Here is a 15419-nt window from a genome sequence, read left to right on the forward strand (position 1 = left end):
TAAACTCTGTGAGCAGGGAGAAATCTCCAGTCATGTGTCTTGAACAGCCACTGTCCAAGTACCATAGATTTCTTCTATTTTCCTGCACACCACAAAATCAATCAATTTGATTTTGGTACCCAAGTTTCCTTGGGTCCATTCTTGTTAGCCTTTCTCCTAGACTTCATTCCTCCTGCATCTTTAGACTTAGGTGAGTTTGAGTCAACCTTGGTCTTAGATGTGGTTGGTTGAGGTGTAGGGTTAGTCACAACATTATCCATCACATTTATAGAATTATTAGGCATGGATTGTGCATACATGTTATTCCACATTGGCATATTGTATGGCATTTGAGGCATACTGAATGCAGCAAGATAAGGATTGTTAAAATATGGCATGTTTGCAAAATGTGCATAAGGATTTTGTTGAGACATAACAGGCATAGCATGTAGAGGTGATACAGACATGTTAGGCATGGAAGAGGGTACAGTTATGGGAGATTTCTTAATAGATTTACAGTTAGCAGATAGATGATTAACACTACTACAATGCACACAGCTTTTTCTAGGAGCATACTTGTCAGGTGTGTAATTGTTATGTTTGTTAACTCCTACCTTCCCATTTCTGTTGGATTTCCTTTTGGATTCCTTTTTATCCTCAACCATCTTGAGCCTATTGTTTAACTGTTCTAAGGTCATGTGCCCTACATTCACCTTTCTGACATCTTTGGATGTGCTTGCTCCTTCTTTGACAAAGTTCTTTGAAGTTGAACCAAACTTTTTGTTGAGTTTCTTTAGATTTTCTCTTTTAGAAACATCTGCCTGTTTTAATTGAGGAACCTTCAACGGATGTTCCTTTTCTTCCTTCAACGGATAACTTTCATCATCCGTTGATTCCACATCCGTTGACAGTCCATCAATTAATTCCAGTTTCTTTTTATTTTTATCCCAGGCAGTTTCACAGAATGATTCAATTCCTTGGACTTTGGCAATTTGAGCACTTACATCCCTAGATGTTTTCCAGGCTTTAATCACCTCTTGCTCTTTCTCTAATTGATTGGAAAGTATTTCTACTTTCTTAACAGATTCAACTAGTTCATTTTCAACAGATATACAATGCAATTTGGTTTTCTCTAGGTCAATCAACTTATTTTCTAACACAGTATTTCTATTACTTAAAAACAGATTGTTCTCTTTGATCCTACTATTTTCTTTAGCAAGAGATTTAAGAGACACACGCAAATGATACAATTTAGTAGACATGTCATTGAAAGCATCATTGCACTCTTCTTTAGTAAGCTGTGTTAAATCAGTAGTGATTACCTGATTGCTTGATGAACTAACTTCGTTTTCTTCAGAATCAGCCATGAGAGCAAGGTTGACATAATCCACATCTTCATCCTCTTCATCTCCATCAGCTGCCCAGTCCTTTTCTTGAGTGATGAAAGCCCTTTCCTTCTGTTTGAGTAGATCAAAATATTTCTTTTTGTAATCTACTTGTTCAAATTTCTTCTTTTCAGAGGTTGGCTTTCTGCACTCACTTGCAAAGTGTCCACTTATACCACAATTAAAACACTTGAACTTGGATTTGTCCACCATGTTCTTATAGGGTTTAGTGGCTCTAGTGTTTTTCCTGAACTTCATCTTTGCAAATCTCCTGGACAGAAATGCAAGATGCTCATCAATACCATCAGAGTCATCTTGACTGGAGTTGTCTTCATTTTCAGCAACTTGCTCTTTACCCTTGTCTGATTCTGGATTTCTTACACCATCTTTGGAGCTTGATGTAGATCTCACAGTTTCTTTTCTGCATTCTTTCTCATTTTCAGCTACCAATGCAACTGAACCTCCTTTCTTTCTCCCCCTCTCCAATACCTCATCCTGTTCCAACTCTAGTTCATAAGTCTTCAAGATTCCATATAATCTTTCAAGAGTAAAGTCCTTATAATCCTGAGAGTTTCTTAAGGAAACAGTCATGGGTTTCCATTCCTTTGGTAAGGATCTCAAAAATTTAAGATTTGAATCCTTCACCTGGTACACTCTACCATACAGCTTCAGTCCATTCAACAGCTTTTGGAATCTATTAAATGTGTCATTTAAAGATTCATTCTCTTCAAAATGAAAGTACTCATACTGTTGAATGAGAAGCTGTATTTTGTTCTCTTTTACTTGTTCTGTACCTTCACACAGCAACTGAACTGTGTCCCAAACCTCTTTGGCAGTTGAACAATTTATCACATTATCAAACATATCCTTGTCAAGACCATTAAACAAAATGTTCATAGCCTTCTTATCCTTGTGGACTTCTTCTGTGTCTTCCATTGTCCATTCTGCTCTAGGTTTTGGAATGGATTGACCAACAGCAATTGTGGCCGTAGCAACTGTGGCTACTTTGTGGGGAATGTGAGGACCATTCTCAATGCAGTTTACATAACCTTCATCTTGGGAGAGTAGATGAAGGTGCATTTTCACCTTCCAGTGGTGATAACTGTCTTTGTCAAGAACTAGGATCTTTACTCCAATATCCTTCTTACTCATCTTTGTTAGATTCCAAGATCTTTAAACTCTTTGTGTGTCAAGAGCTTGCTCTGATACCAATTGTTATTCCTAGAGGACTAACAATGAGATTTACAGAAGGGGGGTTGAATGTAAATCTCAAAACTTTTTCAGGTTTTGAGAAGTTTATTAAAGCAGTGTGTTCTAGATGAACAAGTGTATGAATTGCTTTGAGCTAATGCAGACAGATATATATTCAAACACAAAATGTAAAGAACACAACAAACTTTAAAAACTTTTCTGGTGGATTTGTTGTTCCACCAGAGATGGTATATTAGAAAATCTGTGTTCAACAATGTTGATCACAGCTGCATCCTAGTACAAACTAGATGAATTTTCTCTCAAGATATTTCTTAACAGCTCTGGAAAATCTTTTTCTAATTACTAGCTTCTTCTTGGTTTATATATTACCAAGTGTACAAGTGAAAAAAAATATAAAATTACAATAGTAAAATAAGTTCTTCACTTGCTTCTTTTCCTGTTCACTCCAGTACTTTGTTGACTATTGCATCTTTGTACTAAAGAAGAACGGCTGCTTTTTCTGTTGATCCTGAAATTCGGCTGCCACATCTCAGTTTTCTCTGTCAACCCATGTGCCTCTGTCTGTAGGTACAACTACCACTTATCAACGGCTAATTAGCAGAACATCCGTTGAAGCTTTCATCCGTTAATGACTTCATCCGTTGAAGGATGTTATCCGTTGAAGCTTTCATCCGTTGATGCATTTATCCGTTGATGCTCTCATCCGTTGAAGGATGTTATCCGTTGAAGCTTTAGAGACATCCGTTGAAGCTTAGCTTCTCATCCGTTGAAGGTCTTTAAGTCATCCGTTGATACCACTTCATTTATACAAAATTACAAGGCATGAAATATTTACAATTGGCCTTCCTATCTGCATATCATCTAGTAGTCAACATGACTTATAGTTTCTCTCAACTTCTAAGAATTACATTTTAAATACAGAGACTGAAATATGCTACAATACTAGACTTATTTCTAAGTAAAGCTACACCATCAACGGATAGCCAAAGTGGTCTTATCCGTTGAGGCTACTGACACTAAATTTCTACTTAAGTATTTTGTTAAACATATCATCAAACTAATGCACATATATTCCTAACACATCTTCTCACACTTGTCTTCTTCTTGTTGGTGTGATGACATCATCATCACTTACCTCTTTGATTAACTCCTAATTACTTGGCTAATGATCGCTGATCTGTTATACGGTTCGCTTAACTTTCGTTTTCGTTTATCGTTTGAGGGATCATACCCGGGATCTTATTACTTGGGTTCCCTTAACCTTTCTCAATACATTATATTTCTTTTATGATCCTCTCTTATAATCCTTGAATTTAAATCCTTTTTATCCTGTTACCTTATACTCAATTCTTTCGGTATCTGGTGGATTTTCGGGAAAAATCAAAGTGTTCGAATTTGGATTCCGACGATCTTTACATACACTTATATACCATATAGAGTACTAATAAGATCTCAGAATAACAATAAAAGAACCCCTACAAAGTGTGGTATGAAATGTTTTTTTATTCAGCATAATCAGCAAAATCACTATTCATAAGGGTTACAAAAAGTCCAAAATTTTGGGGTTATTACAGTCTCCCCTCCTTAAAAGGATTCTGTCCCGGAATCAAATAGAAAACAAATGGGGGTACTTTTCTAGCATTGCGCTCTCTAGTTCCCAAGTTGATTCTTCCACATTATGATTCTGCCATAGCACTCTGACTAGCTTGATCACTTTGTTCCGAAGCACCTGCTCCTTCTTATCCATAATCTTTACTGATTTCTCCACGTAAGTCAGATCTGGTTGCATATCCACCTGCTCGTACTCCACTATGTGTCTGGCATCCCGATGATACTTCCTTAGCATTGACACATGGAACACATTATGAACTTGTTGTAGGTTCGGGGGTAAGGCTAGCTCGTAAGCCAACTTCCCAATCTGTCATAATATCTCAAAAGGTCCAATATATCTTGGGCTTAGTTTCCCTTTCTTTCCGAACCTCATTAATCCCTTCCAAGGGAATACCTATAACAGCACTAGGTCCCCTACTTCCTATTCTTTGTCCTTTCGTGTCAAATCAACATACTTCTTATATCCATATTGAGCTACTACCAGTCGTCCTCTGATTAGATCTATTATATCCTTGGTCCTTTGGACTACGGCATGTCCGAGCATCTTGCGCTCTACAACTTCATCCTAACATAAGGGAGATCGACATTATCTTCCCTCAAGGATATCATAAGGCGATATCTCGATACTGATATACAATCTATTATCGTAAGAAAACCCAATCCGCGTTACGTGATCATTCCAAATTCTTTCAAGTCTATTGCACAGACCCTCATTATAGATTCTAGCATTATAGCTTTTGCTTCTCAATACCCACTCTTTTCCCGTTCATAATATTATACTGGTTATACTTTTGCTCGTTAGCGTTCTATAACCTTTTAATAACCACGTCAACCTTAGTATCACGAACGCGTTAGATTCGGAATACCACCGCACTGATACTACTTCCTTTTGCTGCTTCCATCTTCGAAAGCTTGATCTATCATATAGAAGTAAAAGATTTTATTGAGAGATCACTATGATCATGAACACTTGTTCTATTGCATAGTTAGTACAGAAGGTGGCCATCCTTTAGTACTTGACAAGCAATTAAACAACATGTGGTATCCTACTAGGCTTCTATCACACAGATAGATAGTCATTCGGCAATACCTCCCCTTCCGAAAGAGTTGTTCTTCTCAGCTTATACAAAATAAAAAGGAGAGAAAAGAATGAATTGAAGAGAATTGTATATATATAAAATGTACTTCCACAAAATATCTGGCTTGGAATCTACCTCTGAACTATAGAGGTTTGTCATAGGAGAACAAAACATATACATATATATATCAACATCAGGTATTATAACATCGTATTTCACATGCCTAAATATTTTTGATATTCTGTCCATCATTCTATGGACCCATGCTCTTGCTCGAGCTTATACACAATCACCTTTGAAACTCCCTCGACATCGAAAATCGAATCTGGGATCTCATTCTAGACATCATCGTTACTAGAATTCTATGCTTGTACCGCAACCTTCCTCGTATAGTAATACGACTCTCTATTGATAAGAAGGAATAAGTATTCAATAGGTAAATAATCGAATTAATTAGTCTATTAGTGATAACTTATACATCACCACAACCCGATTAGTGGTACCCAATCTCAACATCCATTACACTACAACTCTCACGGTTGTAATCGACTCATTATTCAAAGAATCGTTGCTGCATTACTAGGGTCCACCACTGACCTACTGTCGTCATTCGTTTTCCTTGGAATATTAATAGGTAACCATACGGAGTCCATACCTGTCGTATCAAATTCTTCTAAGGAGTTAACATAATCACCATTCATAATTCATGAAGTACACTCCAGATCCTGACGTACTTTCATGACATGAAGCAGATAAAATTGCAGAACAGTTTCAATAAAAGCAACGATAGCAGGTTAATACCATTCTTAATCATATGTCTTTATCAGGAGACATGAAGCTCAAAGGTTCATTTAGTCCTTTCGTAACATGGTCCTGGCTTATCTCAAGATATGTCCTTATAAGATAGATAGCCCGCTCACGGCGATTACATAAATTAAATCTTTACCAAACTACTATCACAGTTGAGTATTGCACAGTCATCAGAAGGAATGTCAATCTTCCAAACCATAATACAACCTTCACGGCTTCAACCATCATCACTGTATTCCTCTGGCACGAACGCCTATAATTATCCTCTTACATTTAAAGTGTCGGCCACCTAATGGCCTTTCCTGATAGTAAAATTTCCTTACAATCAATTTCATTTTAACCACCTCCAACTAAATTTTCTACCTCATTTCAATCACTGCTTATGTGAAAATGTTTTTCTTAAATCCTGGTGAGAAAAAAAAATCACCATTTTTCCATATGTCATTGCCTTATTCTTTAGATGTGAACATTGTCACGATTGACTCTCGATTATACTTAGGACATCTCTTATCTTGGGTCCTCGTTTTCACCAATCTCGACCTTCATTGGGTCGATCTATACTTTCTTATGGTTCAACACGTGCCCACCTGGCATTATTATAATTATGTCATATTTTCTTTATCAAAATTTCTATTCTTGAGAACTTTGAATATTACCTTTTTCCTTGTAAAACCTCTAAGGTTATCCTTAAATTCTTCATCCGGTACTCCCTAGGTACAGGGCATATCAAGATACCATTTACTAATACTAGAACCATTGTTTAAGTAATTCTGAAAAATTTCTCTACTGATCTTTAAAGGTTGTTGTTACCTTAGTCCTTCGTTCCATACTACCCAACTCATAATGTCCCTATTAAGGGTGAAATGCCAACCTTTATGCATTCCTCTATGGTTCATCTCAAGTTATCGAGGTTCCATCCTTAATTCCACTTTTTTTAAAAAGGTACTTGCATCCTTCCATAGATAAATCAAGTCATGTATCCCTAATAAGGGTGTCTTATTCAATCATTCCCATCTCGATAGTATATGCCTAATTTCACAATAACATCTGTATTCAAAATGAGGTCAATCAATATGGCCTCCAAAAGATAATAACGGTTATCTACTTTTCTTTCCTAATTTGGTAATGATCACATGGATGTTCTGGAAGATATTGGTCGTGTTCAACGTGAACTTCTTCTTAATAAATCCTTATTTACTTTTGTTGTTTATCTCAACAGTCATCTCAATGTTGGGATATCTTTTGTACTCGGTGTCTCCCTTTTGGGTATCAAGTCACAGGTGTTACATACACTTTCCATTTTTGAAGGTTACTTCCTTCATCCAGTTTCCTAATTTCTTACTTTCTTGTCTCTTCCGTCTATCAACGTCTCATTATTTATCCTTCGAACTATCTCAAGGTTTCCTCGAATCCTCCCAACTTAAAGGGGATAAAATATTTGTATCTCTTATTCCTTCAATCATCAACTTTAACTCATGGTGAATCACCCTCATCCTGACGATTACATACTTTTCTATTTCTATTGCTACGAGTCTTTAGGGTTTCCTCATACCCAACTCCCTTATCATTCCTCAAACTCTATTGCCTTTATATTCCTTTCCACTTCAGTTTCTTTTTATTTACCTCTCTCTTACAATCATTTCACGAATCCACTAATCATTGACTTCAAACATCACGTTGTTCTGGGATTCTTGTCATCAGAATGAATCTTGACAACTTTTACAATCTTATATTCATAATTTATCATACTCGTCCGCCTTTGTTTCGGCTCTAAAGCTTTCACACTATCTCCATAACCTTGGGAATTACTTTCCCGAAAACAATTGTCTGAACTTTAATCAGTTTATTATAACCTCTGGCTCCGTGCCTTTCTTGGCCTTTCACCAACGGGTGGCCTCTCTCTTAGGAAGGTAAGTGACAAAAATAGTCTTTTGCGCTTCGTCAGTCATTTAGAATCTCAAATTATTCCTATATTTCCTTTAGCCAAGCTCTTGCCTCGACTGGGTCAACCTGTTCCTTGGAACTCTGAGAGCTTAGCGACCTAAAGGTCATGAAAGGATTTCCTACCGCATTGTTTCCTCAAGGTGGTGGTTGAGAATAAGAGTATAAGTTCTGTTTAGACAGGTCCATGAATTTCTGTATAGGAGTACCATCCTGGTTCTCCCTATCTTGTTCGACTTCTGTTTTCTCAGTATGAAATGTTTTCTCATCCTCCCCATAATCGGGGTCATCCTACATGTTTTAAATCCTCATTTTCCACTTCATTATGTTATGGGTTCCTTCTATCTTGATGGCGTCCTCCCTGACTATCACATTCAGGGTTTGCCCTAAATCTTATTCCTCGAACTATGACTTTCATCTAAGATCCAGTCCTTAAGCTCTTGAACATTTGGAACCCAAATTCTGTAGGGATACCTCATTATTCCCTCATCATCTTTCTAGGTATTAATCTCTTCTCCGGTCATTGGTTCTCTGCCTCTATTCATCACTTTTTTCTTGGCACAATATGATCTTCTCCAATAATTCGGGCTGTATTGCAATCTCAAACAGCTTTTCGGTACCGGCTCCGGTTACCTTCACTTCTATTTCCATTTTCTCAAAATCTCTTGTCAATTCTCCCAAAGACATTTTCATCTTGAGTCTCTTTTTTATACTAAGGGCATTAGCCACCATTTTGGCTTTCCCTGAAAGAAAAAGAATCTCATAATCGTAATCCTTGATTAGCTCTAACCACCTCCTCTGGCGCATGTTGAGCTCTTTCTGCGTGAAAATGCACTAGAGCACTTATGGCTTGTGTAAATATCGCACTTCTCTCCATACAAGTAGTGCCTCCAATCTTTAGGGCAAAACTATTGCCACGAGCCCAAGCTCATGGGTAGGGATATCGGATTTTATATTCCCTTAGTTGTCTTGACGCGTACGCGATTACCTTGCTGTGCTGTATAAGAAGCACCCTAATTCCTTATGCGAAGCGTCACTACAAATAAAAAAAAATATCTCCTTTTCCATCCGGCAACGCCAATATAGGGGCCGTCACCAACCTTTGCTTCAGTTCTTAAGAGCTGTTCTCGCATTTCTCTGTCCATTCGAACTTCTCAGTCTTACGAGTAAGTCGCGTTAAAGGGGCTACCATCTTTACAAACTTGAACGAACCTCCGGTAGTGATGGACCAATCCTACCTCTGGTAGTCTCCCTAACCATGGTCATCAATTCCTCAGTGGTCCTTTATTCATTCTTGTCAGGATCCTTCACGGAATCCTTCTCAGAATTAATCCCTTCTAGGACAACATCCTCAACCGCTACATCCACAATATGAACATCATCCGGTCCCGTGTTAGGACGCTCTATCGGATCCACAATCTGATCTCCAATACCTAATAAAATATCATCGCGTTGTTGCTCCTCAACCTCAGGGTTCGGAGTCCCGCTACCATATACGATAACAAACTACGCCACTATCACGATATTTATAAGGGTTCCCCTAAGGGTTTTAACTGTCAGTACTACATTAGGTAGTCCGACAATGAACTTGGCAAGAGTTCTTATTTATCTTAGTGAACTTATTATTTTAACGTCACTTCATCTCTGAGGTTTATAACGCTTAGCTCTGATACCATTTCTGTAACACCCCCAAATCCGGGGTCGGGGATCCGAGTTGTCACGAGTTCCAATTCCCTTAACAACTCTTAATCTTAATAAACAACCAACCACTGCGTACCGTGACCCAACAATATACACACACACACCACAAGTTATAGTCTCAGAGATGAATACCAAAAATAACACAAGTCATTTTATTCTACAATTATAAGTCATTACACCTCAAAAGGGTTTCTGAATAAATTTACATATTCTTTGCCATTATTATAATTCATAAATGTACATAAGTCTGGTACAACAAAAGTTGAAAGCCTAGCCTATTGGTAGTTCCTACCTCTGCTACAACGACATCAACGCCTACAGGAAACTGCGGAACGTTTCCTATCCGCTCACGAATTGGGAGCTTGGTCCTGTTCATCATGTCTATCTGTTGTTGTGTGATGAAAGAAGAAAGCAAGGGTGAGCAACAAGCCCACCAAAATAATATGTATAATAATTAACAATATATGAGCATTCTCATAGTACTCATGAAAGTCTTGGTCAAGAAGAAATGAACCAAGTTTGATATCTTAACGCGACGAAGTCGCAAAATATTTAGTATATATACTTATATACTTTTCAAAATCTTTGAAATCCTCTGCCATGTATAATATACAGAGAGTTCCAGTTTATAACTGTATAAAAATATCATTGCAAGGTGATCTTATATATCTAACCTTGTCTCAACGTTTTTCTGAAAATCTTTGTCATGCATAAGATAATCATTAACCATATATAAGTTGAAAAGATGAAGTTACAAGATACCCCAATATACTTATATCTTTTCCAAATACTACTTGAACTACCACCGTTCAAGTTATAACCAGTTTCAAAAGTTCATCACATAGATGAGACTATAAGATAAGACTTGCATAGATTCGATCTTTGAAATATTATTGAATGAAATGAAGTTACGAGATACTTCATTAAGTCCCGATATATATATATATATATCCATATATATCTCTCATACATTTCCTGAAAACCTCTGTCATGTAAAGTATGAACAGAGTTGCAATATCCAATGAATTTTGGAAAGAAAAGAATTTTGACATAAATCTGATATCTTGCTGATCAGGCAAAGATACCAATAAGTAACCTTTTCTACTAGTAGATGGATGAATCCCCCACCGGTCATCACCCTGGCCTCATTAGGACCTTGTGCTGGACCGCCACCCGGCCTCTTATGCATTGATGGGCTGCCACCCAGCCACTTACACTTTGATAGACCATACCCCGGCCTGTCGCTTATGCCGACTCAATTAGATGGACTTACTTCCCGAACATTGGGTAAGTAATCAATTCATTTATCAAAACAGCAACCTCGTTGCGAATATAAAATACACCACAGAGCCAGATCCCTCAATTTTTAAGTGAGTATTTAAATCCCCTTTGAAAGGAAGATCTTAAATTTGAAAACGAGTTTTGGGATCTGCTCTAACTTTTAAAATCATTTTGAAGACTCGAAAACATTTTTAAGAATGTTTGGAGTAATGCTGATTTAATGAAATAAATCATTCCCGATATATTAGAAAATATCTGAATATTATTATTTAAATAATAATCCCATAAGGATAATCCTTATAAAAATAATTGAAGTAGAAGTTTTAAAACTTATACTTGAAATGAATAATAAATAACCAAAGATATACTTATACGAAAGTACGATCTTTATTTGAATAATCGAAAATAAGTTTGATTATCGAAACATTATTCTTTAATAAAATAAAGAATATTATTTAATAAAAGAAGCGGAGTCATAAGTCCTCGAATGAATATTCAAAATAATATTCATTTAATAAAATAAGAGGAGTCATAAGTCCTCGAATGAATATTCAAAATAATATTCATTAAATAAAATAAAGTTATCGAATAAACCTTATTCGATTAATAGTTTTGAAAACTATATCTATATATATAAATATATATATATATATATTATACTCGGGAATATCGACTCCCGGTTTAGAAAATGTTCACCTTTGGGTCCCCTATACTAAGGGTATACGCAACTACTGCTTATCTCTAGCATATATATTATGCAACTTATAAGCATTTGAATCAACAAAGAGATATCAAGATTACGAAACAGACATGCATATATACCATATCAGCATGCTCCAATATATCGCAAGATTTGCTAATAACAATCATGCACTTATCACAAGATAATGCATATACATATATTTATATCACAACAACAGTATAACGGGTAGAAAACTTGCCTGAGCGACTGGGGGTGGTAAAAGTCCTGGGATGAGTCTGGTAACCTATAAACAACATATAAGTTGGAATTAAACCAAAGTCGCTTAAGAATCTATACTTTAACCAATTAGACCCTAACGTTCGCTTTCGCGCTTAATGATTCACTTAAGTCGCTCGAGTACCCTCGGCTCCACCATTTTTAATAAATTAACCATTAGGAATTTTAAGGCTATTCTTTCGCGAGTACCCTACCAACTTCCTAATCCACTTTAAATAATTGTTTCATATTCCAATTAGTCATTTAAGGGCCTTAACCAAGGTTTCAAAGTAAGGCGAGGGGTAATGGTTCGGTCGCGAAATGCCGTTACTTAAAACGGTCATTTCTCCTAAACCGTACATCGGATTTAAGCGAACCACATATCAAAATGAAGCTCGTAACATGAACTATCTAATCATGGAAATGGTCAAAACCTAACAGTGAGTTCAAGGGTCCTGATGTTAAGAACAAAAGCAGTCTAAGGTAAATCAGGCATTATGACGACTATGTTTACGCGATTACCAAATTTGTACAACTCCAAATCAATCCACAATCAATCCCACAGTCATTACTATAACCAAACTCCATCCATACTCTACTACAACAGCCCCAACATCTCAAGATTTCCAATTTATACTACTCTCAATCATGAACTAAAAGCTTATACTTAAGTCTCATTAACTATAAATAAGACTCAATCATCCAAATCGCTACAAACCCAACCAAACTTTAAACACACAAGCATCATGCTTCTCATGAACTATATTAATCAAAACCACTCCTAAATATTCAAAGTAAAACTAGAGTTTGAAGTTTTATACCTTCCTTGAAGCTTTTAATCCATGAAAGATCCTTGGAATGCCCATGGAAGCCTTTATCTATGCTTAAGCTACCTTGACCTTACAAATAAAATCAAGAATAAAAAATTTGTTCTTGAAAGTTACTATTCACCTAAACTAAAATGATTTGTTTGAGATAGAAAACCTTTGATTCAAGTACTCAAACTACTTGCTCTTCTTAGTTATGAAATATAGGATCCAAAGAAACAAACCTCTTGAATTATGATTGAGTGGAGCTTGGGTTTGGAAATTTTTCTTCTTGTTTTTCTTCAAAAAACCGTGAGCAAGGAGATAGGGGGGGGGAGAAATGAATTTGTTTGCTTGGTTGCTTTGTTTTTGTTGTTAATTAACCTTTTACCATGGTAAAATTTGTGTGGCTTATAATCAACCAACAATTCCTTCCCATTGTGTCATGCTTATGTCATACTCTTATGTCATCTTCTCACACTTGTCTTCTTCTTGTTGGTGTGATGACATCATCATCACTTACCTCTTTGATTAACTCCTAATTACTTGGCTAATGATCGCTGATCTGTTATACGGTTCGCTTAACTTTCGTTTTCGTTTATCGTTTGAGGGATCATACCCGGGATCTTATTACTTGGGTTCCCTTAACCTTTCTCAATACATTATATTTCTTTTATGATCCTCTCTTATAATCCTTGAATTTAAATCCTTTTTATCCTGTTACCTTATACTCAATTCTTTCGGTATCTGGTGGATTTTCGGGAAAAATCAAAGTGTTCGAATTTGGATTCCGACGATCTTTACATACACTTATATACCATATAGAGTACTAATAAGATCTCAGAATAACAATAAAAGAACCCCTACAAAGTGTGGTATGAAATGTTTTTTTATTCAGCATAATCAGCAAAATCACTATTCATAAGGGTTACAAAAAGTCCAAAATTTTGGGGTTATTACACTCTCCCCTCCTTAAAAGGATTCTGTCCCGGAATCAAATAGAAAACAAATGGGGGTACTTTTCTAGCATTGCGCTCTCTAGTTCCCAAGTTGATTCTTCCACATTATGATTCTGCCATAGCACTCTGACTAGCTTGATCACTTTGTTCCGAAGCACCTGCTCCTTCTTATCCATAATCTTTACTGATTTCTCCACGTAAGTCAGATCTGGTTGCATATCCACCTGCTCGTACTCCACTATGTGTCTGGCATCCCGATGATACTTCCTTTTATGATCCTCTTTTATAATCCTTGAATTTAAATCATTTTTATCCTGTTACCTTATACTCAATTCTTTCGGTATCCGGTGGATTTTCGGGAAAAATCAAAGTGTTCGAATTTGGATTCTGACGATCTTTACATACACTTATATACCATATAGAGTACTAATAAGATCTCAGAATAACAATAAAAGAACCCCTACAAAGTGTGGTATGAAATGTTTTCTTATTCAGCATAATCAGCAAAATCACTATTCATAAGGGTTAAAAAAAGTCCAAAATTTTGGGGTTATTACAATCGCGAAAGATCACAAGAAGAGTCCCAGAGGACAATTAGGATGCACACTGAAAATGTTCAAAGTCCATAAAGGACCGAAAGCAGATAAAAGCAAAATAAAGAGCCATAGCAGGCATATGAAGCCATGCAAGGCCGCGAGATCACTCATCAGAAGACCATATAGCCTCGATACGTACAAACTCAGATTATGAGTTGATAACATGGATATGGGTAAAATACGAGGATTGTTAGGCTTGAACCCCAACAACGCCGAGAAAGCACCATTCCTAACCGACGTTACAATACTGTCTCCTAGGCGGGGGTAACCCACGCCTAAAATTTATGGTCGAATGAAGGTACCCTTTTCTTATTAAAAGAAAAAAGAGAGGAAATAATTATTAGAAAAAAGGAAGACAAAATTCTCAAAATAGAGAATATTATTTAATGCACGAATGCATAAATTAATGTCTGATGACAACAAAAATTACGAGTAAATTCATAATTTGATATATAAATTCCTTAAAGTTAAGGAATTTAAAAAATTGAATTAATTGGGAATAATAGAAAATAATTTTTAATATTATTTTCTATCCAATTAGTTATATTATGCACGATTGCACAAAAATTAAGTATGTCCGTTGACACAATAAATTATGACAAGAGTTCATAATTTTATAAAAAAAGAGAAAAAAGGAGGTGATAAAAAAAAGAGAGAAGAAAAAAAAGAGAAAAAAAAATCATCAAAAGAAAACGCTGGTGGAGAAGGCCGGGAATCGTCTTACGGAGAAAAATACTAGTGAAGATTAAGGAGAAAAAATTGAAGGCTAAAACCACGCCTAGGAAGCATAATTCCTAGGCGTTGTTCAAAAGATGTCTCCTAGGTAGGGGGTCAACAACGCCTAGGAAGTATGGAACCTCCAACAACGCCCAGGAGACAATATTCCTAGGAGCTGCTGGAAGGACGTCTCCTAGGCGGGGGTCAACAACGCCTAGGAAGTATGGAACCTCCAACAACGCCCATGAGACAATATTCCTAGGTGCTGTTGGAAGGACGTCTCCTAGGCGGGGGTCAACAACGCCTATGAAGTATGGAACCTCCAACAACGCCCAGGAGACAATATTCCTAGGCGCTGTTGGAAGGACGTCTCCTAGGCGGGGG

The sequence above is a fragment of the Apium graveolens genome, chromosome 6, assembly GCF_009905375.1.
Source record: "Apium graveolens cultivar Ventura chromosome 6, ASM990537v1, whole genome shotgun sequence".
Taxonomy (NCBI): domain Eukaryota; kingdom Viridiplantae; phylum Streptophyta; class Magnoliopsida; order Apiales; family Apiaceae; genus Apium; species Apium graveolens.